This window comes from Heterocephalus glaber, unplaced genomic scaffold (assembly GCF_053883595.1).
Source record: "Heterocephalus glaber isolate CG9 unplaced genomic scaffold, H.glaber_assembly_v1.0 deba00000347, whole genome shotgun sequence".
Lineage (NCBI taxonomy): Eukaryota > Metazoa > Chordata > Mammalia > Rodentia > Bathyergidae > Heterocephalus > Heterocephalus glaber.
In genome coordinates this window covers 48,003,196-48,021,575 of record NW_028258143.1, presented here as the reverse complement: position 1 = coordinate 48,021,575, position 18,380 = coordinate 48,003,196, and the positions used below count along the sequence as shown (strand labels likewise).

Genomic DNA, 18,380 nt, shown 5'->3' with positions numbered 1-18,380 from the left:
ATTAATTAATTTAGAGGACTCGTCTTTACTTATGATGCTGAATCTTTTATCAAAGAACTAATTGTACTTTTACATTAGTGCAAATCTTTGTTTTATTTAAAGATAACTTTATAGTTCTATACATAGAATTTTATATACTTATTGTTAATTTCACTTATAATTACTTGGCTTCTAATTTGAAATAATAAATAGGAACTTTATTTCTATTAGATTTCATACCCGCTCTTGTTGATTATCTAAATGCTGTTAATTTCTATATCTTAATTTTATGTCACTGTCTCAATCCACTTACTGTTTATAGCCAATTTTCAGTTGACTTTTCTAGATATAAATTATATAATCCACATTTAGTGTTATCTTTTACTATATCATTTTTATTTCTAATTTATTTTTAATCCCTAATTTCATTGTCAAATATGCACAAAAGTGTTAAATAATAGTGACAAAAACAAAAACATTTGTTTTGTTCTACATTTTTTCTTTTCTTCTTTTCCTAAACTGTAGCCTTTTCTTCTTTTCCTACATTGCAGAATTACCTGGTCTTTGAATATTTGTAGGAAATCCTCACAAAACCATTTGGTCCTTGTATATATTTTTTGGCAGGGAGGGTTTGTGATACCAACAGCTCTTTGAAACCATTTCCTACTTTTTTTGTTTAATTAAGTTGTTTATATATTTTACTCATATTTAAATTTGTTTTGGTAAATTACATTTACCTAGAAAATTACCTACTGTATCTAGATTTTCAAATTTAACTGAAATGTAGTAAATTGACTCTTAACTTTTCCCTTAAATATAATTTCTTCTTCCTATTTCTTCTTTTGTGTGTTTGTGCTTCCTCCTATTTTTGGATAACATTTGTTATGGGTTTATGTTTATTATTTATTATTTCTAGTATTTGTTTCTTAATTTGTTGCTACTTTTTTCTTTATCAATTATTTTATTCTGCTTTTTTTCAGTTTATTTTATACTTTTTTATAAGTCCCATTGAATTGAATTGTTTTTATGTTTTTTTCTTAATATAAACATTAAAGTTTCTTCATTTTCTTCTAAGTGCTTCTTTACCTAATCACATAGATTGTGATATGTAGTATTCTTACTGCTTTTACTTTCAAGTTATTCTAAAATTTATTTTGGAGTTTTTCTGTTTCTGTAATTAAGAGGAAGTACCTAAATTTCTATGTAATTGAACTTGTTTTCTGATTTTGTTACTCCTTTGTAGTTTTAATGTATTATGATCAGTGACTTTCCTGTGTCTACCTTTAGACACAGAGCAGGTTTTCTTTTTCACTTGATTAGTTTTTACGTATACCCTATAGTCCCTCGAAAAATAAAAATGTACTCTGCTTCTAGGATACAAAATTTGATATCCATATTTATTGTTTTATCTACTTAGTTATTGCTTGAGAGAAATGGATTAGAGTTTTTTATAATGTATTTCTTCCTTTGTCTCCTTAAATTTCTGAAGCTTCTGATTTATGTATATGTGCTGCTGAAGCAAGCACATGCTTCTGATTTATGAAAGCTGCTGCTGAGTTGCTTTCTTCACAGATGTTCATACTTATTATAACTTCATTATGCACCTTTAATATTCTAAGGTACCCCTCTGTGTCTTGTTTATTGCTTTTGGTCCTGAATTACACCTTTTCTGATATTAAGATCATGACTGCTGCTTCCTTTTTGGTTGGATAGCTTTGGTGATGCAGATCTTCTTCATTTTAAATCTGTTTTAATTACCTTTATAAAACAGAAATATCTCTTAAATCTTCACCATAGAGTTTGGTTTAGCAATTCAAATCCAAATTATTTATATGAGAAAAAAGTCATAGGTATTTATAATGATTCATACACAAGAATAATAAAAAACAGGTGGTTTATTATATAAATTATTCTGTACCCCAAATATGTAAAAACATAAGCATTAAAGTCATATTGAATAAGAATATTTAATGGCATAACAAAATGTTTGAAATATAGAGTGATAAAGTTAGTTACAAAATAGAGTCATAGTTGGATCCCATACTGTCTTTAACCATATCTATATTATATAGCCATATAAAGACTGGAAGAGAGGTAAGGAGCAGCTGCAGGGGTGGCAGTTCCGGAGTCCAGTGAGGGGAGCAGCTACCACAGCTGAAAAGATGTGTCTTGCTCAAGTGATCTTTGAAAAGAATGATTCTGATTTTGAAGCTAAAGTTAAACAGCTTATGGAAGTGACAGGAAAAGATCAGAATGAATGCATAGTGGCCCTGCATGACTGTAACAGAGATGTCAACAAAGCTATTAATATATTGCTGGAAGGAAATTCAGACACAACTTCTTGGGCAACTGTAGGGAGGAAGAAAAAGAATTTTGGAAAAGAAAGTTCAGAAAACAAAGAGAATAGAGAGAAGAGAAGTGAGAGAGAAGCAAATAGTGGACTTGGAAACAACCAGAAAGGAAGAGGAAGCAATTGTGGCAGAGAATGGGAGAAGATTTAGAAAGAGTTGGGGGGAAAAACAGAGAAACAGAAGAGAAATTTAGAATCAAGGGTGGAGGACAGAGGAGGATCATACAAACCTTGGAAGACTGGTGAAGAAGACAGGAGGGAAAGAGTGAAGGAAGAAATAAAAACAAGAACAGAACAGAACAACAACAGCAAAAAAGCTAGAAAACATGTTTACAGTCATGTAAAAACAAGAACAAACAATCAAGAAAAAAATAAAACAAGAAGAAAAACCAGAAAACAAAAGAAAAAAAAGAAGAAAATAAGGAAACAAAGAAAAATAAAAGTCCATTTCAAGTTAGAGGAGAAGAGAATGGAATTGATTGTAATCAAGAGGACAAAATTTCAGTTGGGGGCAAGCGAACATATGTTTGAGGATTTGGATTAGGCAGAGGCAGAGGAACAGGAAGATTCTCAGTCCAAAGCTTGGGACATTTAATCTTGCAGACTATTCAGATTCTACATCTATAGATGGGTGTGGGACAAAGCTAGTAGTTTGGGAAGCTGCTCAGAATAGTGCAGGTGAAGGATCTGAACTGGCAACTCATGCTCACAACATAACCCAAGATCTCCTAAACAAAAGTTCTTATGGACTCAAAGGTGCCTGGAAAAATTCGGAGGAGGAGTGGACAATAGCAGACTGGACTGAAGATCTTTCTGAAACAAAAGTCTTCACTGCCTCATCTGGTCCAACAGAGAATGATGTCACACCTAGGCAAAAGTATTGACCTAGTATTCTTGCTCCAGAAGCCTGTTCCTCCAGGTCAAATGTCAGAAGTCAACGCTTTTGAAACCTCCCAACAGCAGGGCTTCGGCCAAGCCCTTGTCTTCATGAATTCTTTTTTCTTTTTTTGGTATTGGGGATCGAATTCAGGACCTTGCACTTGCGAGGCAGGTGGTGGAACCACTGAGCTAAATCCCCAGGCCTCTTCATGAATTCTCAATACAACAGTCTGATGGCACCAGGGGCTGGCAGCTCCACTGCTGCCACTTCCTACTCTCCTTAATGCCTGTCATCTGTCCTTGGCTCAGGATTTGGAGAGCTTACACCTTCAAAGTTGGCAAATATCACCAGCTCCCATGTTTTCGACTTGAAAGCTCTAAGTTTGGGCCAGTTTACCACCACCCCAAGTTCACAGCAGAATAATACAAGTTCCTCAACAACATCTACTTCTTGGGACCTGAAGCCCTCAGCATCCCAACCCTCAGTCCTCAGTCACTTTGATTTCAGATCTCAGCCTGAGCCATCGCCCGTTCTTAGCCACTTGAGCCAACTACAGCAGCACCAGAGCCAAGCAGCCAGTGTCCCTCCTCCTGGCTTGGAATCCTTTCCTTCCCAAGAAAAACACCCACCAGAATCAGCACCTGGAGACAGTGCTTCCACTGTGAACAAACTTTTGCAGCTTCCTAACATGGCTGTCAAAAATAGCACTGTATCTGCCCACCAACCACAACCCAAGCACATCAAACTCCCTAAGCAGCAGACACCTCCAGCTTCTAAGATTCCAGCTTCTGCAGTGGAAATGCCTGGTTCAGCAGATGTCACAGGATTCATGTTTAGTTTGGGGCCCTGGAATTTGGATCAGAATCCTCTCTCTCTGAGTTTGGATCAGTTCCAGACAATGAAACTAGTAATCAGAATCCCATCAACTTATGTTCAAAAGCTTTAAGTGATTCTTTGAGTAACTCTCTACCAATGACCAGTGCTGCACAGAACTCCACCTGTACAACTTCAGTCATTACCTCCTGCAGTCTGAGCAGCTCATCCCTGAGCTCCACCAGCCTGTAATGACATCTTCCTCTTATGACCAGAGTTCTGTGCAAAATAGGATTGCATACCAAAGCTCTGTGAATCCACCAGAATTGGCTCCAGAAGCCCTCACAAATGGACATGGTGGTGGTCGAAGCTAGCAGACACTGGACACTGCTTCATCTGTTCCAGCTCCAAAGACAACAGACCCTCCCTCCACCCTCCCATCTGTGGGCTCCCTGCCCAGTACCACCTCCCGCACTGCACTTCCACCCTCCATGTCCCAGCACACTGCTGCTTTGCCCTCCTCCTCCCAGCCTGGTGACTCTTCCAGCAGCCCCCTCTCTCAGTTTAGCAGTTCACTCTCCAGCCACCAGAGCAGCCTCTCCTCTGCACATGCAGCGGTCTCCTCAAGCACACTACACACACATGCCAATGTGGAGAGTACCCCTTCCATCCAGTCCTGGGCAACCTTCTCCGAGGGAGCACCCTCTTTCTCGAGTGCCCCTTCTTCAAGCATCAGCGAGCCTGGTAGCATGAGCAGTGAACAGCAACTGCCTGGGTAGGACCACTTTGAGAACACCCAGCAGCACTATCAGGGCCGAACCCTTGGTGACCTCAGGTAAAGCACCCCCAAACCTGCCTCAAGGGGTACCTCACCTGTTGCATAGCCAGTACCTCATGGGGCCTGGAGGACTGCTTCCTGCCTACCCAATTTATGGCTATGATGAGCTCCATATGCTACAGTCACAGCTGCCTATGATTCTTTTTTTTTTTTTTTTTTTTTTTGGTACCAGGGATTGAACTCAGGACCTTGAGCTTGCCAGGCAGGTGCAGTGCCACTGAGCTAAATCTCTGGCCCTCATGGCTGCCTATGGATTACTACAGAATTCCCTTTGCTGCACTCACAGCCCTTGCCAGCAGAGATGGGAGCCTAGCTAATAACCCGTATTCAGGTGATGTCACAAAGTTTGGCTGAGGTGATTCTGCATCCCCTGTGCCTCCCACCACACTAGCTCAGCCACAGCACAGCCAATCCCAGGCCCACCACACAGCCCAGCATCCCTTTTTGAATCCTGCACTGCCACCTGGCTACAGCTACACTGTCCTCCCCTATTACACCAGCGTACCCAGTGCCTTCCAGTATGGGCCCACCATGTTTGTCCCTCCCACCTCACCCAAGCAGCACAGAGTAAACCTCAGCACCCCCCAACATGCCTTTTCAGTAGGCCAGTGGCTATGGCCAGCAAAGCTATAGCACAGGTTATGATGACCTGACCCAGGGGACAGCAGCAGGTGACTACACCAAGGGTGACCATGCTGGATCATCACAGGCATCAAACAGTGTCTTCAGGTGCCAGTGGCCTACCTGATATGACTGCTTCTGTCTACAGCAAGACACAGACTTTTGACAAGCAGGGATTCCGTTCAGGGACCTCTCCACCTTTCAGCCTGGCCTCAGCCTTGGCCTCCACTGGCCCCTTGGCCCCTGGAGCAGCCCCTGGCTATGCACCCCCACCGTTCCTGCACATCCCACCAGCCCACCAGCAGCCCCATTCACAGCTGCTACACCACCACCTTCCTCAGGATGCCCAGAGTGGCTCAGGTCAGTGCAGCCAGCCCAGCTCCCTGCAGCCCAAGTCTCAAGCCTCCAAACTCACCTATGGCAACTCTCCATAAGGGACAAACTAGACCACTGAGGGAGGGGTGGGCTTGGGGCAGGGCTTACCCTGGGCAGGAGAGAACACATGGAGCACATTTCTGGGAGCCCAGTGTCCTTTCCTAGATTCTTGAACCTCTGCAGGGAGCCTTCCTTTCAGACTCACTATTGTATGTAATGTATTTATGTATGTATTTGTAAATGTGATGGAAGCCCAGGGCTGCAATTGGCAGCCAAGCCTGCTCTCCCCTTCCAGACCTTTCTCACTGCACCAAGTAAGCCTGCACCCCTTCTGCCTTTGGGTCTTCCATGTGGCCTCCTATCTGGTGGCACTGAAGGACTGGTTCAAGGGAGTTTGGGCTTTGGGGTCAGGTACCAATGAAGAATCACAACTTATCTCAGAAAAAAAAAGACTGGAAGATGCATATAAAATATCAACGTGTGTTATATCTATGTGGCGTTAATACAGGTGGTTTTGGTTTTCTTTGTGCTTTTGTATGTTTTCTGAAGTTTCAATAATGACTTTTAACATTTTTATAATCTGAAATATGACTTTTCTCTAAAAAAGAAATTTTTTTTTAAAAAAAGCACTGCAGTCCTGGCCTCAGTTAAGGATAGGACTTACTGCCTGTCACACAGAAGGCTCAGGGTTCTGGCAGAGATCTTGGGTGGAGTCCTCAAGACTTTGGCACCTGAAGGAAGACCAGGGTGTCCTCACCCGGCACTTTCAGACCCCCGTCAACTGCCTAGAACACGGTATGGGGCCTCCCTTCTCTCCTACTTTCCCCTGTTTCCCTCAGGCCCAAGGGACACAGCCTCATTTTACCTGTAGGTTTCTGTAGTTACTTGTTTCCAAGAATTCCTCACAAAATAGTCCTCAGGAAAGCAGGCATTCTTTTCTCCCTTTTATTTGTTCACTAGTCTTTGCTTATTTGGGAGACATGGACATTTCCTTGAATAAAAACCTGTTAATTTTCTTTTTCTGTTCCTCAACGGATAATTTAACCATCTCATTAGTGTTTTTATGTGTGGATTTTACTTGAATTCCTCTGAGTTTTTGTCATCCTTTTATCAATTGATTGGAGACAGAAGCTCTCCTTATAAAGCCTCTTAAGAAATTAAAGCCCTTTCTATGAAACAGTCTCCATAAAGAACTCCCAAGTTTGTGTTTCACATCTCAGGCAGGACTCTTTGATTAAATTCTCATTTGCCAGCTGAGGCTGAAATGAAATTTGTTGGTGCTTTGGTATATTTCAAATTTTGGGGAGGGGCAGGTACATGAAAAGCATTTGCCTTTTTTGTTTCTTTACAGGTTTGCGTTTTGCCCTTATTTTGTTTTGTTGTTTTTAAAGATATAGCTATTTCCATAAAGTTTGTGCAATTATACAATCAGTAAAGGGAAAAATGAAACTAGGAAAAGCAAAATGAAATCTTTCAAACCATTAATCTCAACTTCTCTCAGTATAACTTGGGACTGGGGTATATTTAGAGTGAAGATCTGTAATTTTTTTGTAACTGTAGTACACGCTTTACTTCTGCAAAATTTTTATATCCAATTCTTCAATGAGTTCTTTGAGTAAGGGCTGTATTGATTAGGTTTTAATATCAAATTTGCTGCTAGGTGGAGATAAAATTTAGCTGATAAAACCAAATACTCCTTTCTTTTTCAAAGAAAAAAACAACAACAAATAGATGCAGAATGTTTCCATCTCTCCTGTGAGTTCAGTCTTTGCCAAGTTCCTTAGCAGTAGCACCAAAACATCTATGGGCCCTTGTGTGACCTCCTAAAGCTAGCACTGCCTACAGGTTGCGTTTGGCTGACAAATACATTTTGTGTGGCTGGTACACACTTGATAAAAACTGCATTAAAATTCAAGTATCCACAATCTCTTGGAAAGCTGAAAGATTTGGCCCACAGAATTTAAGCGTGCAGCACAGCAGTTACTCCATTCTGCTAGACATATGGTCCGGTACTATTTTGCCACAATCCTTACCACTCCTGTTTCACACCTGTTCCCTTTATATTCACTCTTTTATTTATTTATTTATTTATTTATTTATTTATTTATTTAGAGACAGGGTTTTACTCTGTAGTTCAGGCTGGCCTTGAGCTCACTGATATAGGGATGACATAAGGACCTCCGAATGATATAAAGGAAATATTATAACTCCCAACCTGTTAGATATCCCATATGCTGAGTTCGTGTTCTCTAAAACTGAAGAATGAATTCTAGGAACAATGGAGGGTAAGAGTAGGGTATGTTTATTGAGAGAAAGATGGCTTCTGTCTAAGAGAGACAGAAGGGGATCCAGAAAGCGGGTTGCCCACAAGCCTACTTCTCAAAGAAGTTTTATAGAGCAAAATCAAGAGGGGGCATAAGGTGGGACAAAACTATCATAACCAATAAGATTATATAACCAATAAGATTAGGTAATATTGATCCAATGGGGAGGCAAGTGTACATGGAAAGAACAAAGACCTTTCCTGGGAGGGATGGTTAAGGTCTTGGTCACACACCCAAAGTTACCAATGCCTATTTAGAATATCAATCATTATTGTTCATCCCTGGGGAAGTAGGTAGGTGCAGTCATTTTATTTTTGTCTTGATGCCTAGTCTTCAAAGAATGCACCTCCACCCATAGTTGTAATGTGTTCTCGTCTTCTGCACTGACTTCTTCCAGTGATACAGGGGGAATAGATGTAACTCCCAAACCTGCTAGATATCCAAAGTGTGAGTTTGTGTTCTCTAAAACTGAAGAATGAATTTTAGGAACAATGGAGGTTAATAGTAGGAAAAATTTATTGAGAGAAAGATAGCTTCTGTCTAAGAGAGACAGAAGGGGGACCGGAAAATGCGTTGACTGCTCACCCAACTTCTCAAAGGTGTTTTATTGCACAAAGCCATGCAGTGAGGCAGGTTCAAGGTGGGACAAAACTATAGTCAACTAGTAAGATTGCAAGTACAGTCGCTTAGGTAATATTTGATCCAATGAGAAATCACAAGGTGGACAAAACTATGAACAACCAATAAGATTATGACAAGTATAGGCACTTAGATAATATTAATTAAATGGGGATCCAATGGGGAAACAAGTCAAGAAGCAAGTGTACAAGGAATGAGTAAGGATTTTTGGGGTAAGAGGTGGGTCAGATCTTGGTCCCCCACCCAGGTGACTGATACCTATTTAAAAAATTAATCACTGCTGTTCATGGTATGCAGGTGTGGTAGTTTCTCTTCTTTTACGAAGCTGGCTTTCAGTGAATGTCCCTTGATTGTCCTCCATGTTGGCTCCTCGAGGACCAGCCCTGTCTAACTGCCTACAAGATATCTAATTAACTTACCTATCTACAATACCAGGACCTAGCACTGTCTGTCTGTAATATTTCATCCTAAATTAGCTCTCTATATATCACTATGTAGCCCGGGCTGGCCTCATGGACATCCTCTTGCCTCAGCCTCCTGAGTGCTGAGATTACAGGCATGTGTTCACTCATCTATAACTTTCATTTTTCCTGGAAGCATTTGGGTCTATGTTTTCCCTGACTTAAATCAGAAATACGTTGAGATTCAACTTTAAGGCTATGGTTCTTAAGCTTTAACATATATCAAATCATCATCAGTTTGTTAAAACATGGATGGCTGCTGGACGTATCCCCCAGAGTTTCTGACTCTAGATGTGAGAAAGGGCCTGAGAATTTGCATTTTGAACAAGTTGTTAGCTGAGGCTGATGCTACAGGCTCAGGAACAACATTTCCAAGAACCATCACTTTAAATTTACTCCCCTGAGGGATATCTATATATTCATTCATTCATTTCTGTATTCAATATTTATTACAGTGTTTTGCTCTATAGCAAACATTCAGTAATGATAAAATATATGTGGTTCCTTTTTAAATTAGGACATGTTTGCAGGACATAATGTTTACAGTCCTTGTGTGGAGTTGGTACGTGTACATAACACATCTTCATTTCTTTTTCACCCCCTTTTTCTCCCCTCCCTCCCTCCCTCTACATCTTTTGATCCCCTTCCCATCTAAGGAAGATCTGTTTCCCTACTTCCAATTACCTTTCATTTGGTTTTTTTATTTATACTTTGGCTTTCTCATATAAGAGAAACCATGCGATATTTAAGCTTGTGTGTCTGATTTGTTTCACTTACGTTGTGATCTCAGGGTGCACTCATTATCTACATATGACTTGTCTGTCAGTGATCAGGCAAATTCACACAATTCTCTTTTGCTCACATGTGTATAATTGCACCTGTGCTGATGCTATGAAGAAAATTCAGGCTTGGTTTTCTTTATAGGTGATTTGAGCTAAGCTGTCAAGGATGACCAGGACTCGGTCAGCCAGGCCTCAGAGGACAGGAACTTCCTAAGTCAGAGGGAACAAACACATGTGAATTCTGCAGAGCATGAATGCATCTCTGCTGATATTTCAGAGACTGTAGGAAGCATTTCAGGCTGGGATGCATCCTGGTTATCACTGCAAGGAGCCAGGAGCCTGTACTGATGACTTTTGAGGACAGGATAATTGCTTCCCAAACTGCAGGTTATCAGCCAGGAGAGAGCGAGCCATGACTCCAGTGATCTGATCCAACAGTCCTAATGAAGTGGGCTGCTTAGGAGAAACCTGGCAGTTGTTCAGAAATCCTCCTGTTCTGGGGGAAGTCCCAGTAGCATGCTGGCAACTCTTCCAATTTCTCACCTTCTGGGCATTACTGGGGTGGAGGAACCAAACCACCAGATGAGATCACTAACTTTGCAGGCTCTGTTCAACAGCTCCTCTTCCCTGCTCAGGGGCCCTTTCTTTTTTCCTGGTCTGAGTCATCCAAGTCAGAGTCCCTGGCCTCTCACACTTCCTTACCTGAGGCTGGGCCCCTCTCAAGTCTTCTGTAGCATTGCCATTGACTTCTGTACTGGGTGAAAGCATTTCTTTTCACTTATGTGGCCAGTAAGTCTTTTTCTTATTTGCAGTGTCTGAATATGGAAACTTTTGTTTTTATTTGCCCTCTGTTTTCTCCTCTTTTTTTTGCTGCAATATATAAATAATACTTCCTACTCTTGAAAAAAATTACTCTTCTCAAGTTTTCTCATTTGTATTTTCTTTTTATGCACATAATTACATTCATTTGCAAATAAGAATTTCTTATTCCCACCTTTCACCCTTTGTTTTTACTCTTTATTTTCAGAAAATGAAATGTTTTAGACATTACCAGCTACTGTGGGATGTTTTAAAGCTAATTTGTTTTCTGCCCCTTCATTACTCCTCATCCATTGTTTTATGTCTTAATTTTCTAACACACCATTAGAAAGGATGTTCTTGACATTCTCCTTTCTGAAATATCATAACTTTAAGGAATTATCTTCCCTTCTTAGTTTTCAATAAATGAGGTTTTCATTTTCATAGCATCATAAAAAGATTGTGCCTTTCATTCTATATTTTACAACTTGCAAATTAATTATATCAATGCTACTAGAAAATTTCCTTTTATATAATTGTATTCTAGAACCTTAAAATAGATAAAGATGTGTCCTTTCCTAAAAGTGTATCTTATAGTCATTCCAAATATTTAACTCTGGAGATTACGTATTTCTTGTCCAGGTTTGTCCCAAGGCGATGGGTGGATTATGCCATCTTCTAAGAGGAAGCCTGGAAGAGCCATGAATAACATTTCTTTTTGCGTATTTCTTTTGAGAGCACGTGAATTTTTCCCATTTGAGCTTATGCCCTCCCCAGTTCACATCCATGTATTCTAACTCCAATATAGACTGCATGGATTTCCAGTATCTAGCTGATAATCCAAAAACTACCTAGAAATGTGCTTTCTAGGTTCCTCTTTCCATAATATGCATTGGGGAGGTATAAATCCCCATCCTTGGATTCCTTTATGCAAGTACATTTTTTCTCCATTTTCCTTCTCAAATATGACATTTTTTCATTTTCTTTCCCATGGATAGATAGCATTGGTGATTTTGAACTTCCTCAACTTATTTGTATTATTTTTTGAATTTGGTTGATGTTTATTTATTTTATTAAGATTTCCTTTGACTTCCCTCTTTCACTTTGATTTCTTAAGTTTTCTTTGCCTTATGAAAGATGTTGTGTTATTCTGTTCTCTTGCATTTGAATTTTTTACAGTTTTCTGAAATATTTCCCTTTTCATTGATATTTTTCTCAATGTTCTTGCCCTTTCCTTTCTCTTCTAAGGGTTTCAGGTGAAGTCATCATTCTTCTCTGACAATCTTGTATGTATATCTATATGTATGATTTAAAATTCTGTTACTAGTGATGTCTAGGTTGAGCATATTTTGACTTACATTTCTTAAATTGTCAAAAGCAAAAAATAAAGACTTTTGATTTTTTTCTACTAGGCTAAGGACTTTAGCAAATCTTAATTTCCTTCATTTTTTCTCATTCATTCTAGTATTTTTTATGCAATCTTAACTTTTCATTCAGATTATTTTGAAATCATTATTATTTAATATTAGGTTTTTCTCAATTTCTAAATTTCTATTTTTGAAATATGTTGTTATATAGCCATGGTGTAAAAATTATATTTAGTGTTCTGTTTAAACACTTTCAATGCTAGCTAGCAAGATGAGTTCAATTCTTTTATTTATTTCTGTATCAACTAGAACTATATATAACTTTAAATTTTTCAGAGAAGTTCAGTTAAATTACCTGAGAATGTCTCACTTTTGATTTTTTTCTAGGAAAGGTAACTTGGAAATAAGTACATTTTGGTGGATACAAATTTTTCATCTTTGGAACTTTACTAAGTGTAAAAGGCACAGATGTTCATCAGTATGAGGCTAGTTAATTACATAGTGGTTAATCAATACAATGAAATATTATAATATTTAAAAAGAGAAGAAACAAAAATACTCTCACATAATAGTAAGAGATCTCCAAATTCTGACACTGAAGAAATGAAAACATCAGTATATCATGCATGTGTATCCGTAGCAATGTTATTCACAATAACCAAGAGGTGGGAACAACCCATGCCCATCATAAAATGAATGAATTAATAAGATGTGGCATAAACATATATCAGAATATTAACCTTAAGAAGAAAGGAAATCCTGACACATACTACAACATACATGAAACTGTAAGACATTATGCTAAATGAAATAAGCCATCACAGAAGATAAATACTATATGGTTCCACTTATAAGAAACATGTAGTCAACATCATAGAAACAGAAAGCAAAATGATGATTTCCTGGGGTGAGCATTGGGTTGTTGTTTAAAGGGTGGAGTTTAGCTGGGCATGGTGGTGCACACCTATAATCCCACCACTTGGGAGGCTGAGGCAGGAGGACTGTTGTGAGTTCAAGGCCAGCTTGGGCTACATAGTGAGTTCAAGACCAGCCTGCACTATAAATCAAGACCCTGTTTCAAAAAACCAATAAGTAAATAAAAATAAAAGGAATTTCAGTTTTGCAAAATGAAAAATTCTTAAGATTGGTTGCAAAACAATGTGAATATACTTAACACTAGTGAATTAGAAATGGTTAAGATGATAAACTTTGTGTTATGTATTTCACAACAATAAAAACAATTATGGTATGGAGTATAAAAATTTAGGACTAATAAATGGGTTCAAATATAGATGTATTTTCTTTTCAGCAAATAGTACTAAACAATTGGACATCCACAAACCAAAAGAAAATCTAGATACAAATTGTATACCCTTCATAAATGTTAACTAAAAATAAGGTGGATCACAAACCTGATGAAAAGAAACAAACAAAGGTATAAAACTCCTAGAAGATAAAATAGGCAAAAGTCCAGAGAACTGTGGGTTCAGCCATAACTTTTCACTTGAAACAATAAAGGTATACATGATCCACGTGTGATGGTTAAACTTGATCATGTCAATTGATTGGCTCAGGAGTTGTGCAGGGGATTCGTGAAGCACATTTCTGGTTATTTTTGGGTGGGTTGTGGAGGCATGATGTTGGGCACTATATCAAGTCCTTTCCCTCTTAATCTGTGGCATGGTTCCCCTGCTTTTTTTAATTATCAATGTTATTGGTACAATTTAGATATGCATAATGACCACATTCATCATAGGGAATTTGTACCTGTACATGATATGTCTTGATTTCCTCTTTTCACCCATTCCTCTCTCCTCCCTTCAACCCCTCTTCCCCTCATTTACAAAAGCTTTGCTTCCATTTTTTACTTCTTTTCTCTTTTTCTTTTCCCTCCCTTCCTCCCACCCTTCTCCCTAGTTCCACTTTCCTTAGGCATCTTTGCTCTACTATACCCTTCTACCTTGATGTTTCTTCTGTGGAGCCAGCTAACCATGGACTGAATTCCTTGGACTTATGAATCAAATTAACTCTCTCCTCCTTTAAATTGTGAGTGTTGTGTATTGTGTCCCAATGATGGGAAAGCTGACTAATATAGAAAACTAGTACCAGAGAAGTGGGGTAGATACTATGACTATAACTGACCATGTGGTCCTGAAGGCTGTGAAAGTGGTTTGCAGCAACAGTTTGTAATGTTTTGGAGATACAAGCTAGAGAAGCCCTACAACATTGTAAGCAGAGCTTGATGGATGATTCTGGTTCGAGTTCAAAAGACCAGAATCATAAACAGTGAAGACCAAGCTCATGAAGTTTCAGTTGGGAACAACAGTATTCTTGGGAGTTGGATTAGAACCCATGTGTGTTACACTCTGGCAAAAAAATTGGTCTACATTTTGTCCATGGCCAGAGACTTTGAGGAAGGCAGGCTGAGTTTAAGGACTAGGGACTAATTAATCTTGTGGAAGAAATTCAAAGGCAACCCAACATTCAGGCTGTGGCATGAGTACTGGTGGCTACTTGAGCCAGATTTATAGTGGGAACTGGGGGCAAAAAGCAGAGCAGAAAAATTTGAAAAACTTAAATATTGGCTCAAAAGGAATCATGTGTAAAGTGAGGGCCGAAAAAGGTGTGGCTGAAGAAATTAGTGCAATTAAAAAGAAACAAGTATGTTGTACAGAAACTAAAAGAAAAATGCTGTTTGGGCATCTCAGAAATCAGCAAGACCTCACCCACAGTAGATTCAAGGGTATAGAAGCAATAGTAACAAGAATCAAAACATGGAATCATAGCAAATTAAAAATCTTCTGCACAGCAAAAAGGGAACAACAGAGTGAAGAGACAACCTACAAAATGGGAAAAAAGTTTTGCCAGCTATTACTTGGATAGAGGACTAATATCTACAATACATAAAGAACCCAAAAGAATAGACTTTCCCAAAATAAAAGACCGAATCAAAAAAATAGGCAACTGAAATAAATCAATACTTCTCAGATGAAGAAGTACAAATGGCCAATAAATACATAAAAACATGTTTAACATCTCTGGCCACTAGAGAACTGTAAATTAAAACAGCATTGAGATTCTACCTCATTCCAGAAAGAATGACAATCATCAAGAAATCAAATAATAACAAATGCTAGAAATGCTTCAGGGAAAAAAGGAACCCTTCTGCACTCTTGGTGGGAATATAAACCGGTACAACTACTGTGGAAATAAGTATGGAGATTTCTCAAAAAATTAAACTTAGAAATTTCATTTGACCCTGCTATTCCCCTTCTAGGTACTTTTCCAAAGAGTTAAAGACATAATATTACAGTGATACATGCATATCCATGTTACAGAAGCATAATTTATAATAGCTAAATCTTGGAAGTAGCCAAATATTCAACAGATGAATGATTAAAGAAAATGTATTTATACATAATGGAGTACTACACTGCCATAAAGAAGAATGAATTTGAGTCCTTTATAGGAAAAAGGATGCACCTTGAGACCATAAGTGAAATAAATCAAATACACAAATTTAACTATTACATGATTTCTCTTATTTTAGTAACCCAAAATACAAATAGCAATCAAAATAAAAGATAATAAGAAATAGGGAGATAAATCTTTTGAAAATGGAAGGGGACAAAGAGATAGGAAGAAGGGGGAGAGAAGGGAGAGGAAGGAGATGAAGGGGACTATCATGTGTTATATACACATACCAGCTTCTAACAAAGAAATGTGAACATGTACTAATAAAAAAATAAAAATTGAAAAAAGAATAAAAAGAAAACAAATATAGAATACAGAAAGATATATCAATAATAGTTTCATTTTTCAACTACGAGAATGTATGAGTAATTCATTAAAAGCAAGCAAACAAAAACAGCAAGTAGATTTGCTAATATTTATGTTCTGAATAATCCATCACCCACTTCCCAGTGAGAGAGCCTATATATCTAATAGAGAGGAGATGTTTCTTGGAAGCTTTCTACCCAGGACTCGATGCTTATTTTCATTGATAACACTTGTGGCTAAATAACATTTAGTGGCTATGATAGGTAGAATGATGCCTCCCTCAATGTCCTTATCCTAATATAGAATTGGTGGATATGCTGTTTTATTTATAACAAAGGGAAATGAATGTAAAAGATGGAATAAGATTACTAACCAACTGACTTTAAGACAAAGAGGTAAGTCTAGTTTATCTGGTAGACGAATATAATCACAAAGACTCTTAAAAGTAGAAGAGGAAGGCAGAAGAGTAGGTAGGACTGATGTGGTGTGAGAAGGACTTGACCTACTGTTCCTGGCTTTGAGACAGGAAAGAGGGCCAGGACTCACTGAGTGTGATGACCTCTAGAAGCTTGAAGAGTCAAGGAGGTCAATTCTGCTGTAGTTCTTAGAAAGAATGCAGACCTACCATCACCTTGTTTCTAGTCCCGTGAGGTCCAGGTAGGACTTCTGACATATGTAACTGTAATATAATACTTTTTTATTGCTTTAATCTGTTATTTTTTAAATAATTTATTGCAGCAGCAATATGATTCTGTGATTGTGAAGTATTCTGAGGAGAAGACTGGCAGGAAAATAAACTCCAGCTAGTCCCTGTAGAAACCTAAATGTTTATCTTCTGAATTAAATTTGAACAAAGATGAGGTGAAAGTATCTGGCTTGCTCTCTTTTTAGTCTCTCTCTCCTTCTCCCTCAGACCTGCAGTCTGTTTAGCATGCTGAAGCTCTTGCTTTGCCTTGTTATTTCTACCACTTGCTCTCATTTGAGATATTTCTAGTAGAAATTCCTTTCAGAGTATCAAGTTGTTGATAAGTATTTCCAGTTTCCAGTGCTGCCACATGACTCACTGTAGCCTTCTTCCAGTATTGCAATGGAATGTTGGGAAGAGTGAGTTGGGACCATCTCCAGGAAGTGAGCTTTGCATATAGGCACTTCCTGTTTTGTACACGCTGGAGCTATTTATTTCTGCTCATCAATGCCATTCCTGGCTACTTGCTCTGCTTTCCTTTACCTTCCTCTCTTTTATTTCCTTTTTTCTCTGAATCCCATCTACACTGTGCTCTCCCAGCACCAGAGACTTTCTGCAGTCGCTCCTGTTATACTTGTTGCTTTTGAAACTGGCATTGGTTACCTGTCTCCCATTTGGGACTTTGAATAGTTTGCTTGCATGTGGCCCCCTTTCCTCCTAAAGGCTGCACACAAGATTTCCTTTTTCCTCAGAGAGGCCAAGTGTGCCCTTTTCTCCAAACCTGACATACTTTTCCTGATCATAGTTTACAGTCAGGTGATTTACTGAGCCTTGTCTGTAACATGTCTTTGATTCCATTACACCCTCTGAGAACCTTCTGTATCCCTGAGTGAAAAGCATCTGGCAGGTAGTTAACCTCATCTTCCTTCAAGACAGTTCTATTATGGTGACTATCAATGAAACTAACTCCTGAATTGTCTGCTACTTTTACTGAAACTGTCCATGTCCCAATCTACCCTTAACAAATCAGACTCATTGATCCTTAACACTAAAAAGTCCTTAAAAGTAACTCAGTGATGTAGGGTGGCTTGAGAAAAGTGTAATATAAAATTAAAGCCATGATGTGAAACCATACACAACCTGGCCCTGTGCCGATCAGTATGGGCTGTCTCCTGGGAGGATTTATACCACAACCTTTGTAGGGTTGTCTCTAGGGCATAGACTTATTACCTTCTGACCCTTTTCCATATTTTTCAAAATTTCTATAATCAGCAGTACTAGCTTATAGAAAACAATGGAAGATTGCTTTTTAAAAACTCTGAAAGTAAGAATTTTCAGTCTTATACCAATCCAATTACTTTGTCAAATAGCAGGCTAGAATAGACATGTTTAGATATGAAACTTCTAAAACATTTTGCTTCTGTTTGTTCTTTTTAGGAAACTCAGTGAAGGTGATTTGCTGTAAAACAAAGCAATAAACTAATAAAGCAGAAGGCACAGGATGCTGGGAACAAAATAGTCAAACCAAAAAAGGAAGAAATTCCTTGGATAGCAGACATGCAGCAGTCATGGAAACAATCGCCTCTGAAAGGAACAGAGGCTGAAAGAGAGAGCGCGCTAGAGTTTTTTCCCCCCTGGAAGCAATAATTAAGAAGAAACTAGCTCTGAGATGTTCCTAAATGTCAGAT

The 18,380-nt window shown here is 38.5% G+C and overlaps 1 pseudogene; it reads left to right on the top strand.

Moving 5' to 3' along the window:
* The first annotated feature begins 2,107 nt into the window (after nucleotides 1-2,107).
* On the top strand, nucleotides 2,108-5,915 carry LOC101708828 (ubiquitin-associated protein 2-like; annotated as a pseudogene).
* Nucleotides 5,916-18,380: the final 12,465 nt, after the last annotated feature.